The sequence below is a fragment of the Microcebus murinus genome, chromosome 17, assembly GCF_040939455.1.
Source record: "Microcebus murinus isolate Inina chromosome 17, M.murinus_Inina_mat1.0, whole genome shotgun sequence".
Lineage (NCBI taxonomy): Eukaryota > Metazoa > Chordata > Mammalia > Primates > Cheirogaleidae > Microcebus > Microcebus murinus.
In genome coordinates this window covers 51,854,306-51,878,003 of record NC_134120.1, presented here as the reverse complement: position 1 = coordinate 51,878,003, position 23,698 = coordinate 51,854,306, and the positions used below count along the sequence as shown (strand labels likewise).

General features: G+C 41.5%; 1 long non-coding RNA gene across 1 annotated transcript in view; it reads right to left on the bottom strand.

Annotated features, from left to right (window-relative positions):
* The window catches only part of LOC105860945 (uncharacterized), a 38,788-nt gene that overhangs the window by 11,398 nt on the left and 3,692 nt on the right, over nt 1-23,698 (bottom strand). The window contains exon 2 of the long non-coding RNA XR_012912809.1: nt 1,718-1,995. This is a non-coding gene — a long non-coding RNA (uncharacterized LOC105860945). The remainder of the gene's footprint in view (nt 1-1,717; nt 1,996-23,698) is intronic.

The window sequence follows — 23,698 nt, the reverse complement described above, 5'->3', positions numbered from 1 at the left end:
ACCAGCCTTGCCCCTGCTGGCTTCCAGTTCCAGAAGCAGCAGGCCCACATCTCTAGCCTAATCACTGTTTTACATTGCTTTTCCATTTATGGTCTGGGGAAAGGTTTATATGGGATTTCAAACCAGCTGTAGTTACTTGCTTTTTTCTTTTATTATTTAATTAATTTATTTATTTCAGAAATGGGGTCTTGCTGTGTTGCCCAGGCTGGTCTCCAACTCCTGGGCTCCAGTAATCCTCCTGCCTCAGCCTCTCGAGTAGCTGAGAGGACAGAAATGCACCACCACGCCCTTTTTTCATTATTTTATCTGTATGCTTAGAGCACAGAGGGTACTTCAAAGTCTGAGTTTACTGTACCCCCCTGCCCATTTACAACAAATACAAATTAAGGCATTGTCTTTTCATATCTTACCTCATTTAATCCTTACGCTACTTCTGTGAGGCAGGGTGCTCTACTCTATAGCAACATTTTATATGAGAGGAAATAAATACTCTCTAGAATTTAAATAACCTGTTATATAACAAGTATTCTGGCAAGTGGCAAAGTAGAATTTGAGTCCAGATGTGTCTGACTCCAAAGCCTGAGGTCTTGGCCTTGATATGATAAAGACAAGATAATGTTTCCTGATAATTACATGAAATTACTAGTTTATGATCTTAACCCTATAGAAGAACCTATAGAAGCAGGAAAGGTATGGGCTGTGATTCTGTGTTACTGGTTTCTAGTTAGGGTTCTTTTGTTAATTACTGGAATGACCTTGGAAAGTCCCTGAAGCAAGCTGGGTCTTTATTTTCTCTATAAAACAGGGTTAGTAATATTTTTTCCCGATTTCTTGTGAAGGTTAAAAAATAATGGCTCTAAATAAGCTTTTTAAAAATATGAAATATATACATTTATAATATTTTATATTGATTTTAAACTCCTTTTCCTGCATTGAAACCAAGAGGCGTCATAAGCAAAGTTTATATTATTTTTCCTGACTCTATTGCCTTACACTTGCCCACGCTAGAGCTCATTTGCCATTTCTCTACCCACTCATGAAACCTCATGAGATCTTACTACGGTTTATCCCTGTCAGCTTGACATTTCACTTCCATCTTTAATTTTGGAGAACTCACTATGTACTCTCCTATCCAAATCACTTAGAAAACTATTAAATAAACTCAACATTTTTCCATCTGGAGAAACAATCTTTTCCTCTACCTTTAGTTTCTCATTAAACCAATTCTTTACCTGTAGCAAAACACATACTACCCCCACTCTACCTTTGACTGGTGGTAAATGTCTTGACTATTCAATGTTTTTTTGTCAGCATTTCTCCCCTTATCAAGGGGGAACATTGTATAAAACAAAGACCAGCTCATGGAGTTAAACCTCCTGCTCTGATGTGTCCTAGTGGTGTGAGCAGGACCAGCTACTTAGCATCCTTGATCTTTAGTTTTCTCATCTATAAAGTGAGAAACATATCAGTCCTATAGGAAGGATGTGATGATTTTATAAGATCAAGTATACCAAGTCCCATGTAGGATATCTGGTAGTAGTAGGTTTTTTGATAAATAATTATCTTTATCAGAATCTGAAGCCAGAAAGCATTGACTTGCAGCAAACATCTGAGAAAGCATGTGTTGACTACATTAACCATACTCCAGTGATGCAAATAACTTGCTTCTTTTTTTCATTTTTATTGCACTGTCAAGCTCAATAAAGCAGCAACGTACCATAATTTTCAATGTTGATAGATAATGATGACTCATTTCAAACTCCAACAAACACATGGTCCTCATTTTCCACATAAGCGGTGGTCCTTTTTAAAGCTACTCTGATATCTTTGCAAGGAAAGGATCTTGAGCAATGATGGTGAGTGTGATGAAGTCTGCAGAAGTGTCCATTCCAAGCCTGGGGACCATCAGTGCTGTCCTTTACAAACCACGTGCAAGCTGTTTGTGTGACTCACTGGTGGTTGGAACGTGCTATGCAGCCAAATGCAAATCCATCCCTGAAAAAAAAAAATCACTGATCTCCATTCGGGAGTGGCAACTCATTTAGAAGGAGTTTCACATTCCTTTGCTATCATTTTCAAAACCTAAGGATCCATGGGTATGAGACAGAAAGAGTTTCAACATGAATAGAACTTTTAGGAAATCTTTGGCTTTAGCTTTCTTTCCTAAGCTGAGTAAATGCAAGTGTGTGAATGTGCATGTGTGTGTGTGAGAGAGAGAGAGAAAGAGAGAGACAGAGGGAGAGACAGAGAGACAGAGATCAATTATCCAGTGAAAACTCTTCCCCCACCCCCAACACATATGTGCTACCTGCATACTCCCAGAAGGTTACACTGTCAAATTCAATTAAGCAGCAACATACCCTAATTTTCAATGTTAATAGAGGATGATGACTCATTGCAAACTTCAGCCAACACGCAGGCTTCATTTCCCATGTGAGCAGCGGCCCCTTTCAATGCTAACTTGCTAACTGCATATTTCCATGAAGTGTCACAGATTACTATTGCCACTGTATCCTATAGGAAATAGAATTACTTCTTCCTACAGGAAAGAAGACATAATTGCAGCTTGTTCTTTCATAACTATCTCTATTTGTTTCCTCAGTAGATTTCTTTCCAAGTCCCTGAGTCATATCTTCCCAGAGCACAAAACTTAAACCTTCTTTTCTTTTTATCAGAAGACTGACATTCTCATAAAACATTTCATAATAATGTGTTCAAAGGGCACATTTAAAATATATGAAATGTATATGAAATGAACTTGTTGAGAACTGGAGATATTACAAGCCTCAAGCTAACAAGCTGGCTTAATAAAGAGCCACAGTAGCTCGCAAAATCAAAATTAAGACTAAAACCCAGAATGAAGTCCCTTTCCTATTTCATACACACCTGGATTTCGATATTTTCAGGTGTTTCTCCAGGGGACAATTTTTAATCAGATCACTTCAAATCTGGTTTTTTTCCCCTCCACTTGAATAAAAATGTGCTATGTGGAATAACAGCAGCAAATTTAAAATATGATGACTTCATACCTGTTATAGCTGCCACTTATATCCCTCTAAGCTTGGCATCATACTGAAAATTCCAATGACTGCTTGAAATACTAACATCTCTCCACTCACCACTTACTGTTATTTCTGAAATGTTTGTGAAACAATTATCCTATCACATTTTAGGGAATTTTCTTCAGTGAAAAAATTTATTTTTATATTATCCCTAAACATGTGCACAGGTAGGAATTTTGTGAAATTATAATGAAAAGTGTTCTGGTATTAGTGTGCACCACTGAAAACAGTCTGTCCTTCAAATAACAACATTAATAACAATAAGATAAAAGCTATGGGTTGCCAGCTAAATATCATCTTCAGCTAAACACCAACAACCTTCATTATTAGAATGCACTAAAAGAATCTTTTCCTACTTCTTCCCGCCCACAATCCCCTGGAAGCTTCTAAGGAGACATAACCCAGATGTCACCATGGCTTTGCAGCCTCAGTAAGAACTGCATCAGATTAGGTTGAACTCCCTGTGGAAGTCTAAGGCCAAGATAACTGTGAATTCTCAAAAGGCTTAAATTTTTTTCATGGCCACTTTTTCTCTTGTTTTGCTAAACAGATGCAAAACCCAGCTCTTTCCCCAGCTTACACACACCCGCACCCACACACAATTATATAAAGCCCAGGATCATTAGGAAAGGTCACACATTCAGCATATTTCCTACAAAAAAGCATCCCACTGTACCTATTCCTGTCCTTAAACGTCCTGTGTCCGTCCTCTCCTCTCAAGGACATTTCTCACTGGCCCTTTCCCTGAACCTTCCCCAGCCCCACCCCTCATCCGCAATCCCTACACTTCCTGGATTACCCTTTGAGTTCTTCCCCCAGTTCCTCCAGCAGGTGTGCAGAGCAGTTCCGCCCTCCCCATGCGGCTCCCAGACACACTGAGAAGCTCCACAGGTTGTAACACCGCTGGGTCACAGGCAGCCACTCCCTTAGAGAGACCGTGTGGTTATGCACATCATTGTCCCTTTGCACAGTGTACATTTCTTCTAAGTTTTGAGGTTTTTTCCCCCTTTTAAAATTTCAGCATATTTGGGGGGTACAAATGTTGGGGTTACATATATTGCCCTTGCTTGCTCCCACTGCCCTAGTCTGAGCTTCAAGCGTGTCCTCAGACGGTGCGTGTCGCACTCACTATGTATGTGTATACCCATCCCCCCTCCCCCTCCCACCTGCCCGACGCCCGATAAATGTTATTCCTATGTGTGTACTTAGGCGTTGATCAGTGAAACCGATTTGATGGTGAGTACATGTGGTGCTTGTTTTTCCATTCTTGGGATACTTCACTTAGTAGAATGGGTTCCAACTCTATCCAGGGAAATACAAGAGGTGCTGTAGTACTCCATGGTATACATATACCACATTTTATTAATCCACTCCTGTTTTGATGGGCACTTCAGTTGTTTCCAGATCTTTGCAATTGTGAATTGTGCTGCTATAAACATTCGAGTGCAGATGTCTTTTTAATTAAGTTTTGAGTTTTTAAAATCATTTTAACATTCTATGTCTTTTTCACATTTTGTCAGACATCATCGAATCTTTTTGCAGCTTATAAGGCTTTAGTCCCACATTTTATTGACGTAACAAATAAACTTATTTGCCCCCTCCATGGAAATTTTAAAGAATGATACGTCCTATCTCACAAGTTGACTGAAAGCTTAATTGCTTGTGGTGAGAATGATAGTGATTTTCTCTGCTTTTTGGTTTGTGCTGCTATGAAGCTTTCTTGATGAACAGTCTCATGTGACTTTGAGAAGCTTAGAACAACAGGTCCTCCCATATTTGAGGAGTAAGGAACTACAGTTAATCAATGCCTGACTCTGTACCAGGTATTTCCATCATTACAGCATTAAAATCACTATGTAGGTTTGAGAAACGTTCCTGAAATCTATATTGAATAACTATCCCAGCATAGTCTAGTGGCATCATTTTTGTATCAAGTAGCTTTTTTAAAAAATATAATTCCCCCATTTAATGGTTATTTTCCTTCCATGGACCACTGTTAATTGGGGAAAAAATCTGAATGACAAAACCTATTAAGACTTGGGCAATATTTTCAAATGAGTGTATATCTTATTAATCACAATGGCACTTGTATTAGCTACCCAGTTGATGTCGATTAGATGGTTAGGAGAGGCCTCTCTGCGGAGGTGACGTCTGAGCTGACATATGAAGAAGCTACGGTGGGAAGGTAGAGCAGTAGGAAGTGCAAAAGTCTGGAGCTGAGAAGGGGCCTGGGGCATTCAAAGGAGAGGAGGCGGCCAGCATGGCTGGGGGGATGAGTGGGGGTCGGCTTTCAAGAGGCTGACGGGGACCAGACACTGCAGGGCTTTGAGGTTGCTGTAGTTCACTGGGACTGCTGTAACAGAGCACTATCGACTGGGTGGCTTTTAAACAACAAAAATGTGTTTCTCACAGTGGCTGGAGGCACTGACCTTGTTCATGAGAGCTCCACTCTCACGACCTAATCACCCCCCAAAGACCCCATCTCCTAATACCTTTACATTAGGAGGTTGGTTTCAATGTATGCATTTTGGAAGAACACAAACAATTCAGTTCATAACAGAAGTTAAGGTAAGAAGACTGGGCTTTATTGTAAGGGTAACATAAAATCATCGAGGGATTTAAGCAGAGGAGAGGCATTGGTCTGATTTCAGTTTTTACAAGAGCACTCTGGCTGCTATGGGGAGAAATTGAGGGGGCAGGGAGAGCACAGGTCTGTCAGGAGGCTACTGCCTTAGTCCAGGTGAGAAACAGTGGGGCTTGGCCTAGAGCAGGAGAGGGGAGGGTGGAATGGGGGCGATTCCCATCCATGTGTGTAGCGCACAGCACGGGTACCAAACGTGCACTCTGATGATGCCGCACAGATGGCAAGGGCCAGTGTCCCTGCGATGTCTCTGTGTGGGTGGATACACCGGCCCCCTTCAGTGACACCAGGTCCATGTCCCAGTCCACTGCTGGAGATACTGCAGCGGGCAGGGCAGGAGACACGTTTCCGCCTTTCCGTCTTCGGGTGAACTTCCAGAAGTATCGCATGAACTATTTTCATCTGCAGAATATGGAAGGTAATTCTTGTGCATCAGTGCCTGATGAGGCTTAATTAGTTAATGCTTACAAGGTGGTTAAAAATGAAAAATGAAAAATGTTTAAATGTCAGCTATGACTCTGTCTAATTGTGTTGTAAGCACTTAGCTCTAGCGCTGGCTGAGAATTCCTCTTCCAGCCGACAGCTACTCCCATGGGGCGGTAGGAAGACAGGGACGCTTTTTTCTGACTGCAATCAACAGTCCAGCCATCACTGCACACCGTTTTCCAGGGAGAACATAGGAATCAAGTCCCATAGCGGGATCCTTCATTATCTTCTAGAAAACCACATTCGAAGGTCATTTTTTATGAGAAGACAGAGATGCCCACAGAAATGCCACGGTGCTCAGTATCATTAGAGAACAACGCTTTCCAGATAATTGTCAGCCTTTAAGCATCAAATCATTTTTAGTTTAACTACATTTGGTGGATATCTCTCTTACATGTTGGCACATTTCCCCACATTTAGGGAGGTTTATTAGGTAGGACTTAACCTTTTCCCCACATCCCAGGGTCGGGGTTCAAACGCTGAGCAGTGTGCCGTGAGGTAGACGAGTGACACCTCCTGGCGCTGTCGCAGCCCTGAGCAGCGGCTGCCACCGATGGTCTGCCCGTGCGGCCCTTTTACGGCTTTGCTTTCCTCTCACAGTTGAGCCGTTCATTGTCACATACTGTGACTGTCATTATTTTTGCTCCAGTAATTCCCCATTTGTTACTTTTAATCTATAACAGGCTGGAGAAGCAGTTCATAACGTTGTGAGGGTGGGGTGTGAGATTGGGGGCAGCTCTGTTTTGAGTAAGGTGCTTCCACTTTTATGATCTTCATTAAGACCCTGTGGAAGACGTGAGAACACTGGCCTTACTTTATACATGAAAATGAAAAGTGGGGGGCTACCTCTGCCATCTACTCTCACTGTATTAGTTTCCTATTGCTGCTGTGACAAATTTTCACAAACCTGTGGGTTTAGAACAATAGAAATGTATTATCCTGCAGACCTGGACCTCAGAAGTCTGAAATAGGCCTCAGTGGGTGAAGGTCAAGGTGGTGTTGGCAGGGCCGGCTCCTTCTGGAGGCTCTAGGGTAAAACCAGTTGCCTTTTCCAGCTTCTAGAAGCTGCCGCTTTCTGAGGCTCATGGCATCCTTCCATCTTTAAAACCATCAATGTAGAGTCGTCAAGCCTCTGACTGACTCTGACACTGAGCTTCTGCCGTCCCCTCTCCTTCTCTTTGTAAAGGACCATGCAGATAATGCAGGAGCCTGTCCCCATCTCGAGGGCCTGGGCCGTATCTGCCTCGTAAGGTGCCACAGTCACAGGCTCCGGGGTGGGACGCGGGTGAGTGTGGTAGTCAGGGTTCTCCAGAGGGACAGAACCAATAGGATATACAGGAAAAAGGGAGTTTATTGGGGAGAATCGGCTCCCATGATTGCAGAGGGCGAGTCCCACAACAGGCCGTCTGCAAGGTGGGGAGTGAGGAAAGCGGGTAGTGTGGCTCAGTCCGAGTCCAAAAGCCTGGAAACCAGAGAAGCTGGCATGGCAGCCCCCAGTCTGAGCTGAAGGCCTGAGAGCCCCAGGGGTCACCGGTGCAAGTCCCAGAGTCCAGAAGCCAAAGAACTCATAGCCTGATGTGCAAGGGCAGGAGGAGGAAAGGTGTCCCACTCGGAAAAGGGGGTGGGGGGAACTCAGAAAGCTGAATATCCCCCAGAGAGAGAGAGAGAGACAGAGACAGAGACAGAGACAGAGAGAGAGGAAACTCAGCAAGCTGAATATCCCCCTTCTTCTGTCTGCTTGTTCTGGCCGCCCTGGCAGCTGGTTGGGTGGTGGCCACATGGGTGGAGGATCCTCCTCTCCCAGGCCACCAACTGTGAGTACATGTCGCTCTCCTCTGGAAACACTCACAGGCACACCCAGCAACAGTGCCTCACTAGGCAGCCCTCGATCCAGTCACGCTGACACCTAATATTAACCATTGCAATTAGGACGTAGACATCTGTGGCGGGGGGACGGGGGGGATGGTATTATCCTGCCTGCCACACTCGCCAAGGGTGAGGCTCTTCAGTCTCATGTTGGACAGTGGGATTATTTCCTCTGAGTTTAAGTCAGGGAACAGGGCTGCGCCTACACTGCCTGCCAGGGTGTGGGGACTCAGAGGGCTCTTTTGTCTCTATTGTTCCTTTAGAGTGTCATCTGGGGAAGCTCCCCCATATCCAAGTGACCACGGTGCTGTTGGAAGTGGATTCTGGAAGCAAACTTTGACTGCATTGTAGAGACTGCTGTGTGCTAGTCTCTGGCGTGAGCCGCATGTGGTCAGCTGGCTAGGGGCACCTGTCTCTTACATGCGAAATGCATCTGGCTCCTTGTTACACCTGTATGAAGCACAGAGATAGAATTGGAATGTTTGTGCTATTAATCTGTGTTAATTGCATAATAGAATTCTTCTAAAAGTTGGGTGATTAAATAAAAAAAATATTTAGATTTACTCTGAAAGAGGGTGAAAAGCATCAAGCCAACACAAAGCTAGAACTACACTTTCACTCATCCACACATTTGTACGGAACACACTGTGTACTGGGGGAATAGAGACAATAGGAGAGATGAGGTCTCTGTCCTTACTGCATTTATATTCTCCTTTGGAGGAGCAGGATCAAAAAGCAAAACAAAAATAAATAAAAATGTGGTTGGAGATTGTCATTAGGACCATGAAATACATAGAGTGCTGAGGTTTCCCACTAGCTGAACTTCGGGGAAGGCCTCTCTGAGTCAGGACAGTTACCCTGAGCTCTGAAAGATCAAGAGGCAACCATGTGAAGAGCCAGGCAGACTGTTCCAGACAGTTCTAGACTGTTCTAGGGAACAAATGCAAAGATCCTGAGGCAGAAAAGAGACAAATATGTTGAAAGAATAATGAAAAGGTCAGTTTGGCTGGAACATAGTGGGCAACAGGGAAAGGGGAAGGAAAACGGAATCCAGACCAAATGGGGCCTGATAGTTTCTGTTTTATTTGAAGATAAATAGGAAATCATTAACTTTATAGGTAGAGGAATGATATAAAGAGACTGACATTTCTCTGAGACCATTCTTGCTCCTGTGTGGAGATGAGCTTGGATAGGAACCAGCGTGGAAAGAGGAAGACCACTTTGGTGACCAGCACAGTCCCCCAGGCAAGACGGCTGGTGGTGTCCAAGGGAGGCCCCGAGGGGGACATGGCCAACATTGTGATCTGAAGGCAGCATTGATAGGAAATGCCATGGATTGTATGTGTGGTAGGACAACTGAAAAGTTCAGAATGATTTTTTACATTTTTGGTTTATTAACTTGGTAGATGGTGGTATCATTTTTCAAGAAGAAGATCTGGGGGAAATCAGATTTGTAGGAGAAAGTTAAAAATTCTCGTTTGGATGTTTATTATTAAGAAGCCTGTTAGACGCACAGGTTGAAATGTCAAGCAGGTCAATGGGTGTACAGTCCTCAGCACAGGAGGAAATGAAAAGCAACCCTGAATTTGCTTTGGCACCATCTCCTATGTTAGAGTGCCGCCCTCCTAGGCATCACCCTTTGCCCATAGGAGCTCCTAGCATGCTTAACCCACTTCTTGGGATGTCCCAGGTTGGCTAGTTGGTGGAGACATCCTTGAGTCGTATGAATCTGTTTGGATCTTAGTCCTTAGAACCTTCAGTGTGAAGCCATCAGAATTGCTGAATATCCAAAACTGTCTCTGAGTACTTGTATGTACTTAGGGCATGTCTGGAACAAAATTTCTAGCACACAGAAGGCACACACAGGCTTGCTGAATGGTTGATTTCCTTTAATTACTTCATTTTTTATTTGGTTGAGAATGAGATTGGCAAGTACAGGTCTAATTTTTTCTACCTGAGAGTAGAAAAAAGACTTGCGGATCTTCAGGGTAGGCCAGTGCTCTGAGATCTTAATGTTCTATGACTCACTGGGAATCTCATTAAAATGCAGATTCTGACTCAGTCAGTCCTGAGCAGGGCTTCAGATTCTGCATGTCTGACAGGCTCCCAGGTGCTGCCAAGGCTGTTGGCTCTCAAAGCACACTGTGGGTAGCAAGATAATATGCTTATCTTACCCCCACCCCATCCTTCCATTTAACCAGCAACCTTTCAAGAAATGGACAACATTCAGTGGGCATAGCTTCCCCAACCAAGGATGACTGCTGTCTCCTATGGACTTCTACAGCAATTATTTTTGACACTACCACTTGATACTCAACAATTATTGCCTTATATTGTTAATTATCATCCCTTGCCTATATGTCTTATTTTTCCAAACCAAACTAAAAGCATCTATAAACCAAGAACAAAGCTCTGTAATTTTTTTTGTATATCTAGTTTCAAAACTCCATTCCCATACCTTGCACAAGGTAACTGTCCATGAAATATTTATTGAACTTCTGATGAATTCCCCTAGTAAGGACTATGAACTCACGAGTATTAGTTAGAATCACATGGAAATGGCAATGTGGTTTTTGCCATGAAGCTTAAAATTTAAATCAGATTTATACTTATCTCTACATGCAATAAAGAGACAAAATGTGTATATCTGTGTTAATAATCTGGGTTAATTGCATAACAGGATTCTTCTAAAAGTTGGGTAATTGAATAAAGAAGTATTTCAGAGCACCTGGACCCCTAATTCCTTCTAAATCACAAAAGGATTACATAAAGCTGTACATCCATATTACATATTAAACAATAATGATGAATATCATCCAAAATAATAAAGCAACCATGAGTAGATGCTTGATGTGAATTATCTGGAACATTTGCATGATTGTTCTTTAATTAATTGCTCCATTATATAAAAGCTTCTCTGCCTTTCAGTATGCATGGAAACATAATATTATATTCCCTTCCCCAGAACTCACTCACAGCTGAACAATTTGAAAAGAATGTTCAGTTGTGGGGGAAAACAACTTCTGTGTGGCTGCCACTTGGAATCTAGTCCTGAATCACAAACTGCAATTAAGATGAAGACCATTGTCTGAGTGACCGGCATCTCTCCAGGGGCCCTCACTTCCCTTCTGTGCTCACTGGGAACAGAATTCCTGGCACAGAGCTCTGAGAATAGCGCTGCTCTCGGCCCAGCATCTCAGAGAGGTGGCCCAGTCCCAGCAGAGGGGAAGTAACCACAGCTGGGTCTGCTCTTGGCGTCTCAGAAGTGTCAGGGACCCAGTCATTCTTAATAAACACTTTTTAAGCATCTCCTCTGGGTTAAGCACTGAGCTAGACTCTAGGTAGAGATATAGGGACAGGATCTCCCTCTTTAGGAGCTCACAGCCCACTCAAATGTAGCTCTGAGAAGGCTCAAACCTCATCTGGCTTGATTACACAGTGTCCCCAAATCTAAGAGGGTGTTTGGCTTACAGTAGGTCTTCAAAAATATTTCTCAAACCAATGAGTGGATGGGTGGATGGGTTTAGTAGGGAGCTCAAATATACAAATGATTAGCTGATGGTTAATAGAGTACTTTATATAAAATAATACCAAAGCTACAAGTTATGGAGCCCTCACTGGGCCACGTGCCATATACTGTTCTATAGACTCTGCACGTTGTCTATTTTAATCCCTACAACCACTTCCAAGTAGTTGTGATTTTGACACCATGGCACATGTGAGGGGCTGGTGTAAAGAGAGGGTGGCCATTGTGCCCAAGCTCTGGTGTTGGTGATAAAGTGAGACCTCACATTTAGGTCCACCAGTGCTACAACTCCTCACCACTGCGCTCTACTGCTATCTCTCTGGATTTTATTATTAATAACAGCCGAGCTTCCAAATTGTGGGTCCAAATTTAAAAAGGAAAAGCCATGGGTAGTTTTCTGCCATGGGACATGCTAAATGTGATAGCAAAAGCAATCTTCATGCTGTTGTTAGACCATTCTGCTTTTCGTGGGATTTTCCTACAATCTAAGTCCAAGGAGGATGCAGGGAAGAAGCCCCAAGTTGACCCATCCATTGGTTAGAAGAGTCAAAGGAAGAGTTTTCATTGGAGAGAATGCCAATTTTTGTCAGTAGGCAGAAATCAGGTGGTACTCCTCCCTCAAGACAAACTACAGGAGAAAACCTCACCTTAAGGAATTCTTAATATTGAGAACCTGTTATTGACAGCAGAATTGGAGAGTGGGACAAAGAAAAGTCAAGATTTTTTAAAAAGTAACATTTTTTAGTGCACTAATTTCCAAATAATATTGTCACATACATTTCTATATGATAAAGGAAGCAACCATATGCATCATGAATATTTAAAATGAATCACAGACTTATAAATACTAAAGATTTACACTCATATTCCCTTTCCAACACTTACTGGGGGGGGGGTGATTGTAGGGCTGGCTGCAGGTGCATTGGGGAAGGTCTCTGGAAAGCAGAAGTTGGGGACATTGAACAGTCAGGGAACCCTTAGAGTCCCAAGCACATGAGGTGGCAACTACTTAGAAAAAGAGGTAAGACAAATTTTACTTCCCTTAAAATTGTGCTGAGGGATAACTACCATATTTTTCCGAATCCTGTTTCTAGACACTTCTAAACAGATCCTGGGGAATTGCCACATTTCGTTAGACTCTGTAGATTCCTTACCTAGAGTGGAATGATAAATGTTGAAGAGCATTGTCTCTCTTGACATTGTGCGACAGGCCAGGACTGGCTGTGCTGATAAAAGTAGTTCATTAAATTATTTAAGTAGCTCTCAAAGCCATCCCCAGTCAACAACATCAGCTAGATAAGAAGTCTGCAAATATTTCTGTAAAAGGCCCAGAGAGTAACTGTTTTAGACTTTGTGGGCCAAGATACAAAATTGAGGATATTATCTGCATACTTATATAAGAAGGGAGAAAGTGAAATTCCATCAAGTTTTTATTGATGAGATTCAAACTATAATATTGGGCACATTTTTTGTGACACAAGCCTACTGATGAGAAGAATATAATTCTTTTTTGGGGAGACAGAAATTTACTTAATTAGGGTTCAAAGTTAGTGTCTCCTATCATGGAACTATTTGCAAAGGTTCATCTGTAAAAACCATTATTAGCTTTCAGGCCTTACAGAAACAGGTGAAAACATGGATTTGGCCCTAGGGCTAGACCTGGAAATTTGTTAGAAATGCAAATTATAAGGCCCACTCCAAACCCAATAAATCAGAAATTCTGGGGGTGGGGACAAAACCCTGTATCTTAACAAGCCCTCCAGGGAATCCTAATTCATACTAACATCAGAAAACCACTGGTTTAAAATAAATGTTGCAGGGCCTGCCCACCCTCTTATTACCATAGTAACAGCCATTTCTCAGTCATGGTCTTCAGCCCTACTCTCCCGGTGCCATTATTTTAATGAGTGTAGCTGTATATTTATATTTTTTAAAATAACCTTTTGGGTCTCAGGCAACTCATTTAAGAAACACGGTGTGCCCATGTCCACTCTGAGATTTCTAAACAGAGAAGCAGGAACTCCCCTGGGAAGTGGCTCAAAGGCTGGGAGGAGACAGTGCTTCTAACCACTCGCTGCTGGAAGGATAAACTCTCAGACACATTGTTTTCAGTAGGTAGCCCTAGAGATTGGTAATGGAAGTTAGAACTTTCACCTTTACAATTGCTACCGCTGAGCTCCCTCTGCCCAGTGAAAAATAAATGGAGCTACAACAGAGGTGCTGTTTCTTGATTGAACTGGCAGTCTTGGTGCTATAACCATTTCACACAATTCATAAATATATTCTGTAGCAAGCTCAGAAGGAAGAACTATAGAGACTGTCCCCTGGGTTAATTCTCACTCTGATTCATTTCTCTCTCTCTCTAAAACTCTGCCTCAATTTCTCCATGTGCACAATGGAAATAATCAATAAAAAATCCCTTGAGAATAAACTTTGATTCGTGAAGGTCTCTGCAGTTCACAAATGCTGAGAATTCTTATTAGCTATTATTGTCCTGACAAACTGACAGGATAATGTTTACGCTGACAAAAGAGCGCAGAGAACCTATTATTCATGCAGCATCTCTCCTGTGGCTAAACAGGCCTCTTCCTTGTCCATCTGACATATTTTAGGCATACGTAATTTTTTTTGCTAAAAATTCAAATAGCTCTTTAGTTAGACCCATTGGGCATGAAGCCTCTGCAAACATTTTAAATAGGTTCCCACCTGCCTGACCCCACCTCTGCCCACTGTCTGAAATTCAGATTCATGCATCACTTGGGGGTTAGACAACAAAAGGAGAAGGGGGAGGGTATGTCTGCAGGGGGTACTTGGCAAGTCTTCTGGGAGCAGTGTCCAGATGATTCCTTTTAATGTCAGTCAATCGATCGAATTAGCTGGGTGACACCTAGGATGTTCGAAAGAGCCAGACCCAAGGAGGTGAGAGGTGAGATTGTCACTTTTCCTCTTTTTGAATTTTGGGGTAAAACCAGAAAGGCTGCAGATGTGAAAGGAGAGCCCTGTATTCTCCTACATTTAAAATGTTGCCCAAGACAAGCAAGAAACTCAATGCACTCTCTCTTCGAGGGAGCTTAGAGTTCTGGTCCTTCTCAGGAATCTCATTTCCGAGCCAGCGCCTCAGTACAATAGAGGCAAAGGTAAGACACAAACACCCAGGTACTGTTTAAGTGAGGATTGATGGAAGGCACTTTGAACAGGAGACAGAAACTGAGGAGGTGGAGGAGGGTTTAGGAAATGTTCCCTTAGGCCAATATTCAGCTCTGCAGCTACTTGAAAAATCAAATGATCAAGAGTACAACTCCTTCTAACTAGCACTGAAAGAGAAAGAAACAACAGGAAGAAAAAAATAATGAGTTGAAGAAAAACCAAGCCATGAAAAGAAGTCCATAGAATAGAAGAGGACTATAAAATACTTCAAAAAAGATAGGCTGTGTATATGGGTGAATCCATAATTGTCTTGAAACTTTTATATTAATAGATGACACTGTTGACTATTACTTTCTCATTCCTACCTCATGCTGTGCTTGGTCCTTAGATTGTTTGTACTAGTGGTGTATATATATATTTTATCTTCAGTTCATTCTTCATTATGAAACCAAGAATTTTAAGAGAGAAAGTAGCTTAGTCTATTCCCAGAAATAATGCAGGTGACTTTTAGATGTTATGACAACTTGTTCAGCCTAACTCTATCGAGTGCTAACTGGCTCTGAGAATCTCCTAGCCTCTGGTACACATTGAACATTGACTATGACAATAAATAATACTTTGTCCTCATTTGCTTCCTAACTTGCTTCCAAGTAGTGATAAGTAGTGACCTGATAAAAAGACTTGTTTTAGAAGTAAGTTCTAGCCACAGGAGAAGAAAGCTTCGCTGTTTCTCTAGCTTCAGAATCCTGAAATGACTTAAACTATAAAGCTTCATTTGCCAGGCCCCATGTCCCATAGACTTTTTTCCTGTTTTCTTCTAAATATTTTATAGTTCTACTTTTAAATCTGATCCATGTTGGGTTACTTCTTGTTTAAGGTGTGAGGTTTTGGTCCAGGTTTGTTATCAATATGGGCTCATGGGTTTTTATTTTATTTAATTATTGTTATTATTCATTTTGAGTATACCCTTGAATATAGATATTCTCCTTCTAAGATGTTTCCCAAAGGAAATAATTAGTGTCCTATCACTACTTTTTTCCCCTAAAAGTGTCTTGCCTACTCATACTTCCCTATTCTTAGATATAAACTTTAGAATATTGTTTTGCTTCATTGACATATAATTGCAAAGCATGAAATTCATCCATTTTAAGTGTATAATTCAATGGATTTTTGTATATTTAGAGTTGTGTAACTATCACAACAATCTCATTTTAGAACATTTTTATCACCCCAAAAAGAAATCTTATAGGAAAAAATAAATCCCTTGTGCTCACTTGCAGTTATTCTCAATCCACTGCCAGCTCCAGGTAACCACTAATCTACTTTCTGTCTCTCTAAATTTGCCTTTTCTAGACTTTTAACACAAATGGAGTGATAAATTCAAATATGTGGTCTTTTGTGCCTGGTTTCTTTTACCGAGCACAATGTTTTTGAGATCATGCATGTTGTAGTACGTATCAGTGCTTTGTTCCTTTTCATTGATGAGTGGTATTCCATTGCGAGGCTCTGCCCCATCTCAATTAGCCATTCACTAGTTGATGAGCATTGAGTTGTTTCTACTTTTTAAACTATTATGAATAATGCTGCTATGAACAGTCACATACAAGTTTTATGTGGAAATAAACATGTTTCCATGTCTCTTGAGTAGGTTCCTAGAATAATATTGGTAAGTTAAAAATAAAAAAAAACAGATTTTGATTGTCATGCATTAAGCAAAAGGAATAATTGACATCTTTACACTATTGTCTTTCCATTCAGAAAAATGGCATGTTCCTGCATGTATTCAATTCAATCAATACTTCCTTCCAATTCTTCTTACTTATATAGGCTCCTTGATTAATGGGAGACTGTCTAATATTTCTAATTCACTTTCATATATCGCCTTTTTTGTCCACCAATCCATTCACTTTCCCATGTGGCAGATACTGGCCAGTCATTTTCTTTGGTGTTAAGGATGTAGTAGTGAACGAGATGATGTAGCTGCTCTGATGGAGCTTGCTTTCTAGTTGAATAAAGGAATAATTTGCCTGCAATATTAGTGGTGAAGCAGTGACAGTAGTGACTGAGAATGAGAAATGGAAGAATTAGTGCTCTAGATAGAGGCCGGGGCCATTTTTCCAATCTGGAAGGTCTCTGGGATGCAAATCACCCATGGTTTTCAGTCTAGCATGCACCCGAGGTTCTGTGCAGCTCTTCAGACCCACAGTACTGGGAAGAGAGGCTATGAGAAAGAGGGGATCTGTGCAGGCTTTGCTAACCGTAAGACAGGAGGGGAGATGGGGGGGCCACACTCTTGTAAATAAACTGCAGTAGAGCCAAGGAGACTCCCATTCACAACCTCATCAGTTCTGAGACCCTGTAATCCTGGACAATTCCTCAGGTGTGTCATTTACATTCTGGATGTAGGCTACTGGCTCATGGGATTGACAGCAAAACTCTAAAAATTATGTTGCTGCATTTGCTTGGAGGATATGAGAAAAGTAATAGCCAGGAAGAAACATCTAACTCTGAGAGTAGATTTGAGGAGAGAAAAATTTCAAAGGAGAGAGGGCACGTTGGTGTCTACCAAGAGGAGAAAGCAAGCAGCGTCCCGAGGACTGGTAGGAGAAGAAAAGGAAAGCCCAGAGCAGCTGTGTAGATGAGGAAGGGCCTCTGGCAAGGAAGGAGGAAGGCCTATTTTTGGAGATAGAGTCTTGTTCTGTCACACCAAGTGGAGTGCAGTGACATCATCATAGCTCACTGCAACCTCAACCTCCTGGGCTCAATCAATCCTCCTGCCTCAGCCTCCCAAGTAGCTGGGACTCTGGGACTATAAGCATGCTCTACTGGGCCCAGATAATATTTTTTTGCCCGTTTTTGGTAGAGATGAGTTCTCACTGTTGCTCACGCTGGTCTTGAACTCCTGAGCTCAAGCAATCCTCCCACCTCGGCCTCCCAGAGTGCTAGGATTATAGGCAGGTGCCACTGTGCCCGGCCAAGAAAACTCTTTTGAAAACCTGAGAATCCGACCAATAGTGGGGTTGCAGGAAGGACTGCCTTGAAATCCTTCTAGAGAGTTTTGCCCAGGGTTAGTCAATCACCATCAACCTCATGCAGAGGAACTATGATGAAAAAGTTACTCTACAGAATGAACACTATTGATAAAAACAATAGAAATGCAGTAGAGGTGTTTGAATTAAGATGTGAGCAGATCACTTGGTTTATGTAACAGAGAAATATTTCATGCAAAGTTTCTTCAAAAATGGACTTAAAGTAGGTTAAAAGCCCTTTCTCTGTCTTAAAACAACACAAGCCCCTAGGTACTTGTCCCTCTGTGGATAAGGAGATCTTGAATACAAATAACTAGAAGAGAAATTCCCCTGGCGATTCTGAGCTTCTTCGAGTTCACTAATGATCAGGAGAAAAGAGTAAACAGTACCCTAGCAAATGGTGAGACAAAACAAAGGAGAGTCATAGACATCCATAAGGGTAGAGGAACGATAGCAAAGGGTTGGCTTAGATGAAGAAAATGCACTAAAAACAATGACATCCATCTAGGAAAAAATGTCAACTAATATCTCTGGGGTATTGTCCAGAGAAACAAGATAGTTAATGAGTTAAATAAACCTGAAAAGCCACGTTGCTGAAAGAGGCCAGAAGGGACAGAGAACAAGAAAGTAGGCAGGTGTTGGTAGTGTAATTGCACATGTCAATACCTTAAATGGCACAAGCAAAAGTAATGGCCAATGACAGAGATTCTTAGTTATCTAACCGTCATGATAGCTAAGATCATGTTTTAAAAATTATATTCTTGAGAAATACTAGCGCTCCATAACTAGGTCAAGATGTCCCAGGGCTCAAATAGAATGTGTTCTTTTCCAATTTTTAGGAAAAATAATGTTATTAGACAAAGGTTCATAGTTTTAAGGTTTTATTCCATAGGCATTCCTTATATATTTGATGTTTACTATACTGCTACATAAGAAACTAATGTCAGATGGTTTGCGATTCAATCCAAAATCATACATGAATTCATTTTCAGTTTGGTATCTCATAATGTTCCAAGAAACACTGTAAGATTTTCAAATGTCCCACCTCCAGAAGAAGTGTGAGAATCACTAATTCAAGCGGGGGCAAGGTCTTGAGTAGTACAAACTCAAACCTAGTAGCTTCTCTGTGCTTTGGCACATTGCAATTTTACTATGTTTTGTATAAATCAATGTTTCTGTTTACACAAGAGAAGCAGAAAAAGGGTCCCAATGAACATTATGAAATGACCTTCCCCTAGTTTATAGTTTTCTTAGTATGAGGGCTCAAAGAAAAGGAAGGAATCTTAAAACCCATCTAGTACTTCTTTTAACCACATCACTCAAGACCAACCATTTAACATTACACATCATATAAACAGTGTATTACTATGTCTTGGTCCAACATGTTGTGCAATATGGCCTTGAGATTTTTATGGCTGCAAAAGCAAAGAGAGAATGAAATGATCTAGTTTGGCTGTCTACCTCCTTTAAATAAATACATTTTCGAGTCTCCACTCACCTGTGAGTTAAAGAGATTACCCAGAGAAAAGTTTCAAAACCATTGTTTTGACATGGTTTAGAATCTGTCTTGCTCAGAGACAGAAACGAGCTGAAGTTTTGCTTTCTCCACAGGTCAGTGGAGATGGGAACAGAAAAATCAGAGCACCAGCCCCAGTGATGAAGTCCTAGAGGCTGGTAACTCCCTCAGGGTTGAAGCAAGGCTCCTCGACCCCAGCCAGGCTGGCGTTCCTCTCCTGTGTCTTCAGCTTTGACGTGCTGCCTGAGCAATTCCTTTACTGCTTACAAAATGAAAGCTGCAGAAATTCTCTGAGTTCTCACATTTCTAGAATAAGCCATTACACAGATCTACATTCTGATGAATAAGCTCTTAAAATGACTGCTGCAAATTGGATTGTGGATTCTTGGTCTTGATCATATATATGTATTCATCTCTGTAAATGGGCAAAACATCATTTCTTTGACCAAAAAAAAAAAAAAACGTGGAGCTGTAACACTGATTGGTATCAAATTTCCAAAAAGTATAATTTTTCTATCATTGCATTAATATTAATGTCATCAAAAGTGAGAAGCTATAAGTGATTTGGAGGAATTTGGTGGAAATTTGTGACATAGCCGCTTTGTAAGGTGAATATATTAAGCTTTTACACAATTTGCTGTAAATACTTAATTCTCTTTCTCACTCTAACCTTTCAAAAACCAAACCCTGATTCTTGAGGCGAATGGCTTTGGAAAATAGTAAAATTCAGAAATATTTTGAAATACTATCTCCAATTTTTCTCCATATCATTTTCTAATATACCACAGCAATATTTTGCCTCTATAGAAAGCTATGTAATCATTTTGCTTTGCCTGTCAGGAAGTGATGTTGGCATCTTTCTCACTAGAAAAGAAATATTTGTGATGCTTTTCCGATGTAATGATACTTCAATCTTCTTCAGTATAAAGAAGCCAATGCAGATTGTCAGTAAGATTTTATAGAAATTCAAAACTAAATTTAGTGTGGAAAATGTTGTGTGCATTTTTCCTTCAGAAAATACACATACGCAGTATGTCACTTTGAGCCCATTTTAATCATGAAATATATCTTTTATGGTTCTGATAAGATTAGAAGAGTTTCATTGGGTAAAAACATGTCATTGATGCTGATTTATTGACTTTATGCATTAGGCATATACATGCTTTGTGATGGTAATTTGGGGGAAGCAGTTTTCTCTTTTGCTATGACTCTGTATTCATACCCCAAAGAATATAAATGTATTGCAGATGTTGCCATGGGATCATCTGAAAGGTATGTGAGATAAATAATTAGGTGGCATTACTCTGAGTGTGAAATTTAATTCCTCATTGTGGCCCTTCTGCCCTTAGACAATAAGATTTGACAGTTACGTGTTCAGAGGAACTAAAGGTGGGAGAGGCTGTCTGAGGATTGCTAAGTAGTGGGACTCACATGAAGGTCCCAATGGTATGAGATTTAAGGAAACCTAAGCCTATCACAAAACACAACTGCTCTTGGAGTGTGAGCCTCCAAAGACAAGGAGATGAGAGAGTGGAGACCAGGAAGCCTCTTCAGCCCAGCCAGGACTCCTTCTGAACTACACGGCATTTAGAGGGAGCTTCGTGTGTCTGTGGGATCTGACCCCAACTTCATGGGCAGTTTTTGCCCTCCATTGCATCTCCAGGACCCAGTGCCTGGCCCAACAGGGCACTCTATAAATATTCTCCATCATCATCATAACCACCACTGGCATCTGGATAATGCCTGACTGGCCTCAATGCCTATATCCCTAGTAATGTCTGCAGTGGCAACTCCATGATTTCTGCGTGAGGACAATGATTTAGTTGGAGGGGGAACATGTGCATAGCACATATTAAGTTTTTCCTTCCATATGCTCAATCGGGGGGACTTTGTAGGGACAGTGGAGATGATGAGGGACAATGCACTCCTTCCCCACAACTACTTGATGCCGCCACCGATGAGCTCATTTCTTCCTCACAGCTACCTTGAAAGAGAGGAGTTATAAGTCACCCTTCGTAGACAACACCACTATATGCAGAGACTTAAGTAACTTGCTCAATATCTCAAGGCCGGAAGGGGCCAAGTTACTTGAGCACAAAATCCAAGAGTAGAATAAATTTGATCTTCTAGAAAGCTGGATTCAGGTTTCAAATCCAACGAGCCTGTTTTCTAGACAGCTGCATAAACCTGCAAAAGCTACCAGGTTTTAACTTTCCTCTTCTGCGTGAACTAAAATAACATGCTACTGCCCTATGTAAGAAACACATATCTGGTCACAGATGCCACAGACCTCCAGCTTCACTATTTGCAACACATATGTAAAAGCAAAATATTCTCTCTTTCTGTCTCTCTCTCTCTCTCTCTCACACACACACACACACACACACACGCCTAGGACAGCAAAGATGGGGATCATGTAAGTTCTGTTATCTTATCCCAAAAATGAGAGGATTGGACTAGAGCAGTGGTTCTCAAAGTTTAATATGCACACAAATCACCCGAGCGCCTTGTGAAAATGCAGATTCTAAATCATCTAAATTTGGGATGAAGCCCGATTCTACACTTCAAATAAGCTCCCAGTTGATGCTGATCCCGTTGGCCCTTGGGCCACACTTTGAAGAGCAGGGGCTGGAGTGCCCTCAGGTCCCTTCCCACCCTACGTTTCTTACCATGTCTGTTGATGGCGTGCTTGGCCACCTGCTGCCTGGGCCGTCATGTCTTCCCTGCCACCTAGTGTGTGTCAGGAGGCCTATCAGACAGGTTATGTCCAGGTCATCACTGCTCACATGCCCAATCCTATCACTTCCCTTCACTTACCCAAATCCATGCCAGGCCACGTGGGGTGTCCAGATCCATGAAGTATTCCCTGACTAGTTTTCTCCCTTCAATGATCTTTATCTTTTTTTTTCTTCCTAAGGTGCTCTGATGACTCTAACTAGACCATATGCTAATAAGACTGCATCCTCTAATTATTTTCTTTTCCCAGGAATACTTTCAAATGACCAGCTTCTCTTCAGCTTTCAGTTCTCAGTGGAATGTCACTCCTTGGTGAGGCCTTCCTCAAATACTCAATAAATTGTCCTCTCTTGTTACCCTCTCTGATCAGTCACAACACCCATTTTAATCTTTTCATAAGACTCATCAAGATTTGAAATTTTCTTGATTGTCTGTTTACTTGTTTAGTATCTGCCCACCCCCAGAGAGGGAGACCATGTTGACACTGTTTACCTTCATGATAGCCCCAGCACCTAAAATGACAACTGTGATACAGCAGTTATTAGTAAATATTTGTTGAGTGAATAATGGAAGAATCACAGTGCAGGGTACACAAAAGATGTTCAAGAAAATGCTTACTGGATGAATCAGAGATCTGTCACCCAAGCAGTAATCTCAGTAATCTCACCTGTCCCTCTAGCTCTCAGCATCTTATTTTTCATTACTTTTGAAAACTACCTCTTTGCCTGTGTGTTTCCTCTTCCTGCTGTGTACTCACAGCCACTCATATCACAGCTAATTTTGAAAGGAGTTCAGACATGTGAGTTACCATTAGCTCTTGGTGGGAACGTCATCTGTCCACAGTGCTTGCAGATTATACACAATAATAAAAGTGATATTGGTGTGGACATTTAGGATATGCTTTGGGAACATAAGGCAAATTTAGCTGTGGGTCTCTTCTTGGCTGTTTCATTGATGAAGCCTTCCCCGCAAAGCCCTTACCAAGTCAGCTTTGATCTGCTTTCAGACCTGCCAACACACTCTAGTTTCTCATCTCAGACCTTGATTATTTTGTGAGGCACAGAATCCAGCTTTTATAGTGTAGATGAAAAATGGTAGAAAATTCAGGCTATTGGGAAAAATTGAATGCACATAAAGGAACCCACTTATTAGAGACAACAAGCCCTGGTAGGTCTCCAATTGAGAATGTGGTTATTTGTAATATTATAAATGAATTGGGCTGAAGACAGAGATGGAGGCTGTCATTACCACATGCCATTGATCTGGAATAGAGGGAGAAGATCTGTCTGACATGTTCTAAGGAAGGCTTTTTAGATTTTGCATCATTTCTTTTCCTCGCACCCTGTTGTAGAAGCATTTGGGCTTGAACTTCTTTGATGCTTCTCAGAAACACAAGAAATGGGCTTGATCATGACCTTGACACTAACATGAGTTTATCCTCGGTTTCAACATTGAAGTTCTTGAAAGTGAGACTGAGTTCCATCTCTTCAGAGGTTCATTTGTGGAACTCTCGGGATTAGAGGCAGAAGCAAGCACCTGTCCCTCTAGCCCTAAAGATTTCCATAGGGACGGGCTAGAAACACAAACCATGTAACCTCTTACTATGAGAAACTCCAGGGCCAAGTGCTACCCAGCTTGGAAATGCCATCTTGGGGCTTTGAAGTTCTATTGCTCCACATAGGCTTTGCT